Raw genomic sequence first — 8,271 nt, forward strand, 5'->3', positions numbered from 1 at the left:
TAGCGTAAATTGCCTTCTTTTTAGGTTTCCCCTTTTGGTCCACCTCCGATAGCTGAAATTGCATTAGATTCAATTTGACCCTGAGAAATTCAAAAGATATCCTCTGAGTAGTGCATTCAGTGAATTTCTCCAGCTTCTGGGCATGTTCTTCGTGATTGATCTGGCGGTTTCTCCACGGCAAACTTTGTACTAGCTCACGATACTAGCAATTTCAACGTCTCCAGTCGGTCAATCTCAACCTATATGGTTTAGCTGCATTCACTGGCAATGGCCTCCTAAAAGTAATCAATGCAACCAAACAGAAGCAGAGTCATGCCTTCTACACCCTGACCCAATCAAGTTCAAGAACTCATCCAGTAGATCTGTCTATTCTTCTCCGCAGCGTTCTTCTTCAATGTGACTTGGGTGTATCCACCTCTGCGTGGTTACCAATTCCACTACAAAAAAACAAGGATTTTGCGACGAAAATTTCCGACGAAAAATTTTTCATCGGAAATTACCAACGACTTTTGCGACGAAAACGAAATTCGTCGGAAATTTCCGACGAAAAGTTATTCGTCGGAAATTTCCGACGAAGAATTATTCGTCAGTAAAATTTGTCTGAAATTTCCGACGAAAAATTCTTCGTCGCAAAATTTGTCGGAAATTTGCAACGACAAATTTTTCGTTGGAAATTTCCGACGAATTTTTGCTCAGACGAATTGAAAATTTTTTATCGCTATCAAACTTTCTACACGGAAAATAATTTTTATGATATCTATCCCCACTGATTCCTCATATCCCCCTCAATGTTCTTTCTCCCTCTCTCTTTCGTTTCTCTCGATTTACCTATCTGCGCACGCGCAAATCAATCTCGGTAAAACTTTTCCGCCGGTAAGTGTCGTGGCTAATTTCATCATTGGATTTGTATTTTTTGGTGTTATTGAAATTTTTTTTTTCCTCTTCCTTTCTGGTTTGGCCGGTCGCCGGAGACATCGCCGGTCATGAGGCGAGGTCCAGCGGCTTGGCCCTCGCCGACGCTAAGATGGGCTAGCCTCGCCATGGCCGGCGAGCTCGAGCTTGCCGGCCATGGCGACCTTGGCCCTCGCCGGTGCCGGCGAGGGCTCGCCTCGCATGGGCTGACGGCGAAGGCTAGCCTCGCATGGGCTAACGGCGAGGGCCGAGCTCGCCGGCACTGGCGAGCGGGCCGAGCTCGCAGCCATGGCGAGCTGGCCCTCGCCGGCACTAGTGAGTTGGAGCTCGCCCAGATCTGGGTGAGCTCGAGCTCGCCGGCCATGGCGAGCTAGCCCACGCCGGCACTGGCGAGCTGGCCGAGCTCGCCATGGCCGGCGAGCTGGTCCTCGCCGGCACTGGCGAGCTGGCCGAGCTTGCCGGCCATGGCGAGCTGGCCCTCACCGGCACTGGCGAGCTGGCTGAGCTCGCCATGGCCGGCGAGCTCAAGGTCGCCCAGAACTTGCCCAGGCGAGCTCGATGGCCATGGCGAGCTCGCCGGTCGCCGGTGGCCGGACCGGCGACCGGCCAAGAAGAATGGAAAAAAAATAAAAAGAAAAGGAAAAGAAAAAGAAAGAGAAAAAATAGAAAATAATTACCAAAGCATCTTAAGTAATTTTTTTTATTTTATGTACGTGTCCATTTGAAGGTTTCGCAATTCAAGTGAACGTTGCAATTCTCATCAAATTGACCACTTTCTACTGCAAAGATTTCAGTCAAATACTTGGTAAGTCTTCTTGACATGGTAATTTTTTCATGTTTTTCAATATGAAAGTAATTGTTTCGTTAAAAACGAAATTTAAATTTGTAGAAATTTATGGTTTTAATTAAGAATGTTAAACAATAGATATGATATTTTTTATATTTTATGAGAATTTTTTAATTTTTATACAGACACAATGCAAAGAGACAGGGGTTGGATATATAATAAGAACTTACCTGGACGTCGAGGCTTGACCGATGAGTTTCGTATCGGGTTAGAACTATTTTTGGACTTTGCTAGTAGTAAATATGAGTTTATGGATGGAAATAAGTTAAGGTGTCCATGTAAAAAGTGCAGTAATGGAAAATTTCAAGACGATGATACAGTTAGAGAACATCTTTGTAGATTTGGGTTTACTCCGAACTACTATAATTAGACTTGCCATGGTGAACCATTTATATCTGATGACGGATATCGAAAAAACGACCAATTTTCAGTAGGGGAAGAATGTAGCTATTATGACCAATTGGACCCATACCAGAGGATGGTGTTTGATGAAGCCGGTTATAATTTTGTTTCAGAATCGAATCATGCAAGTACTAGTTTTACTCCTATACTTGAATAAGTGGGAACTAGTCATGCATCCTAATTGGATGAGGCGGGAGTTACAGATTTTGACGAGAATGTGTCTGATCAAACTTTTCAATCTAATCAGTTCTGAGATGTGTTGAAAACAGCAGATGAACCTTTATGGGCAGGTTGTGACAACCACACGAAGGTATCAATGACAACAAGACTGTTAAATATCAAGGCAGAGCATAATGTGTCTGTGGATTGCTTCAACTCTTTTGTTGAAGTAATGCGGAAAACAATGCCTCGTGATAACATCATGCCAAGTGATTTTTACGATATGAAAAAGCTAGTGGATGACTTAGGTCTTCCAGTTGTAAGAATTGATGTATGTAGTAGGGGTTGTATGTTATATTGGAGAGATGATGAAAATGCAGAATCTTGCAAATTCTGCAGCCAACCTAGGTACAAGATTAACAGGAGGCAGGGTCGTAATCAGAAGCGTAGACCACATAAGCAAATGTTTTACTTGCCCTTAATCCCCAGGTTGCAAAGGTTTTATGCGTCTCAAGCCACTGCTGAACACATGACTTGGCATGCAAATCATGAAATAGAAGAGGGTCTAATGTGTCATCCTTTAGATGCAAAGGTATGGAAACATTTTGATAGAACATACCCCGAGTTTGCGATAGATCCTCGAAACATCAGGTTAGGTCTGTGTACTGATGGATTTATCCCATTTGGGAAATCAGGAAAAAGTTATTCATGTTGGCCAGTTATCTTAACTCCGTACAATCTTCCACCCGGTATGTGCATGAAGACACCTTATATGTTTTTGACATTGATCGTGACTGGCCCGCAAAATCCGAAAAAGTTGATAGATGTTTATATGCAACCATTGATTGAAGAGTTACAACGGCTATGGGATGAATGTGTCCCTACGTATGACGTTTCTACCGATCAAACATTTGTAATGACGGCTGCTCTTCTTTGGACGATAAATGACTTTCCATCTTATGAAATGTTATCTGGATGGAGTACTGTTGGGATCTTAGGATGCCCGATATGTATGGAGAGATCAAAGTCATTCTGATTAAAGGACGGTAAGAAGCCCAGCTATTTTGACTGTCATAGGCAATTTTTGCCACTAAAGCATATATTCAGAAGGAATAAAAAAGAGTTTTTCAAGAATATGATCGAAAGAACACATCCACCATTGAGGTTGATTGGTAATCAAATTTGGGAGCGAGTGCAGGAGTTTCCAACGGTTGTTGAAAACCCTCACGGCACAACTATTGGGTACGGAAGTATACATAAGTGGACTAAACGCAGTATATTTTGGGATCTATCATATTGGAAGGCCCATTTTATTCATCATAATCTTGACGTCATGCACATAGAGAAGAACGTTTTCGATAATGTCATAAATACTGTGATGGATGTCATTGGAAAAACAAAAGACAACTTGAACGCAAGAAAAGATATGAGGGATATTTGCGATCGGCCAACACTAGATGTGGATGCATGCAGCAGGGGACCAAAATCAAAAGCAGTTTATACATTGGATAAGGAGCAGAGACGGGTCATTTGTCAATGGTTGAAATCGGTGCGATTTCCTAATGGATATGCTTCGAATCTAGGGAGATACGTTGATTTGAATGAATGCAAGTTGACAGGTCTGAAGAGTCATGATTGTCACGTATCTATGGAAAGACTAATTCCAATAGCCTTCAAGGAACTTCTACCAAACTTTGTTTGGGGTGCCATTACAGAGTTAAGTAATTTCTTGCATGATATTTGCTCAACAGCGTTGAAAGCATCACACATGGAGAAACTAGAGAGAGATATTACAATTATTCTTTGCAATTTAGAAAGGATATTTCCTCCATCGTTCTTTGATTCAATGGAGCATCTCTTAGTTCACTTGCCTTATGAGGCCAAAGTTGCAGGTCCCGTCCAATTTCGATGGATGTATCCATTTGAGAGGTAAGTTTTTTGTTAAATAAATTTGCAATTACTTCATTATATATTATGTTCCGATAAATTTTTTTTCTATTGTAACTAGGTTCTTATATCATTTGAAGAAAAAAGTGAAGAATAAGGCATGTGTCGAAGCTTCAATTTGTAATGCATATATTGTGGAAGAAGTGACCACATTTGCATCATACTATTTTAAACCGCACGTGCAGTGCAAGAGGCGGAGAGCAGGAAGAAATGATGAGGGCCCCATTGATCCCAATTGTAAATCATTCTCTATTTTCAATTATTTGAGTCGACCAAGCGGCGCAAGTAAGTTTCGGCACTTAACAGGTGAAGAAAAGCAGGCAGCCCATATATATATTTTACTGAACTGTCCAGAAGTTGAGCCATACTTCAAGTAAGTGTACATTTGTAAGTATATGTATTGTGTGTCAAATATTTGCTAATATATAAATGGTATTTGTTAATAGGATTTTCCAAAATTCAATGTTTGGACTACCACCAAATGAGTTTGACCGTTTGTGCGATGAACAATTTGCAACATGATTCACAACATATGTAAGTTGTATGTGGACGAAATCCAAGTTATTCGAATTTTTTATACATCATATATTAAAATATATATTATTGACATTGCGTATGTGACCTTAGGTTCACAGTAATCATGATCATGCGACAGAGCAAGGATTGCTATATCATCTGGCGTGGGGTCCAAAGTCCAGAGTACGAACTTGGCCAGCATATTTCATAAACGGGCATAATTTTCACACTCAAAAATATGAAATGAGAAAAGCCACAATGAATAGTGGTGTGTGTGTTTAGTCATCCAATGGTGGCAGTTCGAAAGATGATTTTTATGGCTTATTTGATGAAATCGTAGAGATAGAGTACCATGGACCATTAATTTTGCGGGTTGTGCTATTTAAGTGCATGTGGTTCGACCCCGTCAAAGGAATGAACGTGCATACGAAGTTTAATTTGGTTGAAATAAATCACAAGAAAAGATATATGAAATATGAACCATTTGTCTTGGCACAACAAGCAATTCAAGTATATTATGCATCATATCCTTGTTTGAAACGTGACAAAGCCGATTGGTGGGTTGTATGTAAAACCAAAGCATGAAAAAAAATCGAGGAACACTGGAAGGACACAGCATATCAACAAGAAAAGTTCGTCACACGATTGAAACTCATGAATATACCATTCTAACTTTACGAGATCCATGTGGAGCGATGATCGATGTGGATCCAACTGAAATTCGCGAATCAAATTTTGAAGTTGGTACAGAACTTGATTATGAGATAGAGGATGAAGATGATGCGCATGAAGAAGATGAAGACGAAGACGAAGATGAAGACGAAGATGAAAACGAAGACGAAGACGAAGCTGAAGACAAAGATGAAGATGAACAATATGATTTTTGAGACTTTTTACTATTTATGTGCAATTATTATTATTATTGCGACATGTGTTTTTTTTTTCTCATAAATTTTTGTTATTGTTGTTGTCATAATTATTATTGTTGTCGTCGTTGTTGTTGTTATAATTAGAATTCGTGGCTAATTAGCTTCAGATTTAGCGACGGAATTGAAATAGTCGAGAAAAATATTAGAATTTTCAAATTCGTGGGAAAATTCATGGGAAATTTCCCACGAATTTAAAATTTGTTGGAAATTTCCCACGAATTTTCCAACAAATTTCGAATTCTTCGCAAAATATTACACTATAGACTATTGCGTTGGAAAATTCGTGGGAAATTTCCAACAAACTTACAATTCGTTGGAAATTTCCTATGAATTTTCCAACGAATTTCGAATTCTTGACAAAATATTACACTATGGACTATTGCGTTGGAAAATTCGTGGGAAATTTCCAACAAATTTTAATTTCATGGGAAATTTCCAACGAATTTTAAGTTTGTTGGAAATTACCCACGAAATTGAAATTCGTTGGAAAATTCCAGTTCGTTGGAAATGTCCCATTAATTTTCCAACGAATTTCGAATTCTTGACAAAATATTACACTATAGACTATTGCGTTGGAAAATTCGTGGGAACTTTCGAACGAACTTAAAATTCGTGGGAAATTTCCAACGAACTTAAAATTCGTGGGAAATTTCCAACGAACTTAAAATTCGTTGGAAATTTCCCACGAATTTTCCAACGAATTTCGAATTCTTAACAAAATATTACACTATAGACTATTGCGTTGGAAAATTCGTGGGAACTTTGCAACGAATTTAAATTTCGTTGGAAATTTCCCACGAAATTAAAATTCGTGGGAAATTTCCAACGAATTTTAAGTTCGTTGGAAATTACCCACGAATTAGAAATTCGTTGGAAATTTCCATGAAATTAAAATGCGTGGGTAATTTCCAACGAAATTAAAATTCGTTGGAAATTTCCCACGAAATTAAAATTTGTGGGTAATTTCCAACGAACTTAAAATTCGTGGAAATTTCCAACGAACTTAAAATTCGTTGGAAATTTCCCACGAATTTTCCAACGAATTTCGAATTCTTGACAAAATATTACAGTATAGACTATTGCATTGGAAAATTCGTGGGAAGTTTCCAACGAATTTTAATTTCGTGGGAAATTTCCAACGAATTTTAAGTTCGTTGGAAATTACCCACGAAATTAAAATTCGTTGGTAATTTCCAAAGAATTTTAAAATTCGTGGGTAATTTCCAACTAACTTAAAATTCGTGGGAAATTTCCCACGAACTGAAAATTCGTTGGAAATTTCCCACGAATTTTTCAACGAATTTCGAATTCTTGACAAAATATTACACAGACTATTGCGTCGGAAAATTCATGGGAACTTTCCAACGAATTTAAAATTCGTTGGAAATTTCCCACGAACTTAAAATTCGTGGGAAATTTCCCACCAATTTTCCAACGAATCTCAAATTTTGACAAAATATTGCACTATAAACTATGTCGTTGGAAAATTCGTGGGAAATTTCCCACGAATTTAAAACTCGCTGGAAATTACGAATTTAAAATTTTCGGAAAAATGGCGGACTAATTTGAAATTTGTTGGAAAACTCGTTGGAAATTTCCCACGAATTTAACATTCGTTGGAAATTTCCAACGAGTTTTCCCACGAAAATAGTCAATAATGCAATATTTCCAACGAATTTAAAATTCGTGGGAAAATGCGTTGGAAATTTCCAACGAATTTTCCCACGAATTTTAAATTTTCGGCAATGGCGGACTAATTTGAAATTCGTGGGAAAATTCGTTGGAAATTTCCAACGCATTTTCCAATGAATGTGAAATTCGTTGGAAATTTCTCACGAATTTAAATTCGTGGGAAATTTCCAACGAATTTGCCAACGAATTTTAAATTCGTTGGAAATATTACACTATAGTCTATTTTTGCCGACACTTCACTTTTGTTGCAAAAACACCATCGCCACAAATCTCCTTAGCGCCGTCCTCATCGCCGTCCTCCTCGCCGTCACCACCTTTGCCGTCTACCTCGCCGTCGACGCCAGCGTCCTCGCCGTCCACCTCGTCGTCGACTTCGCCCAGCCCGGTAGGTAACCCTAAACTATTCCTTGAATAAAATGGTGTCGCGGATTGGCCGTGAGGGGGTCGCGGGGGTCGCCGCGGAGTTGGCCGGAGGGGGGGTCGCGGCGGAGTTGGCCGGTGGGGGGGTGGCCGCCGAGTTGGCCGGAGGCCGTGGGTTGCGGCCGAGGGGGTTGGAGGGTTGCGGCGTGCGTTTGGCCGTGGGGGGTCGCGGGTGAGCGTCAAGGTGGGGGGTCGCGGGCGGCTGGCCGTTGGGGGGGTCGTCGGCGAGCTGGCCGTGGGGAGGTTTGCAGGCGAGCTGGCCATGTGGGGGGGGTCGGCGGCGAGCGGCCGTAGGGGGCCCATTTGTGAGGTTTGTCCCGTGGGGGGTTTCGCCGTAGGCGGCCGTGGGGGGTTAGCCCGGTGAAAGCTGTCCGTGGGGGTTTCACCGGCGAGCCGGCCATGGGGGGGTCGCCGATGAGCTCGCCCGGGGGGGTCGCCGGCGAGTTG

This window comes from Syzygium oleosum, unplaced genomic scaffold (assembly GCF_021117445.2).
Source record: "Syzygium oleosum isolate NSW1041296 unplaced genomic scaffold, Sole_v2.1 Sole_v2.09, whole genome shotgun sequence".
NCBI lineage: Eukaryota > Viridiplantae > Streptophyta > Magnoliopsida > Myrtales > Myrtaceae > Syzygium > Syzygium oleosum.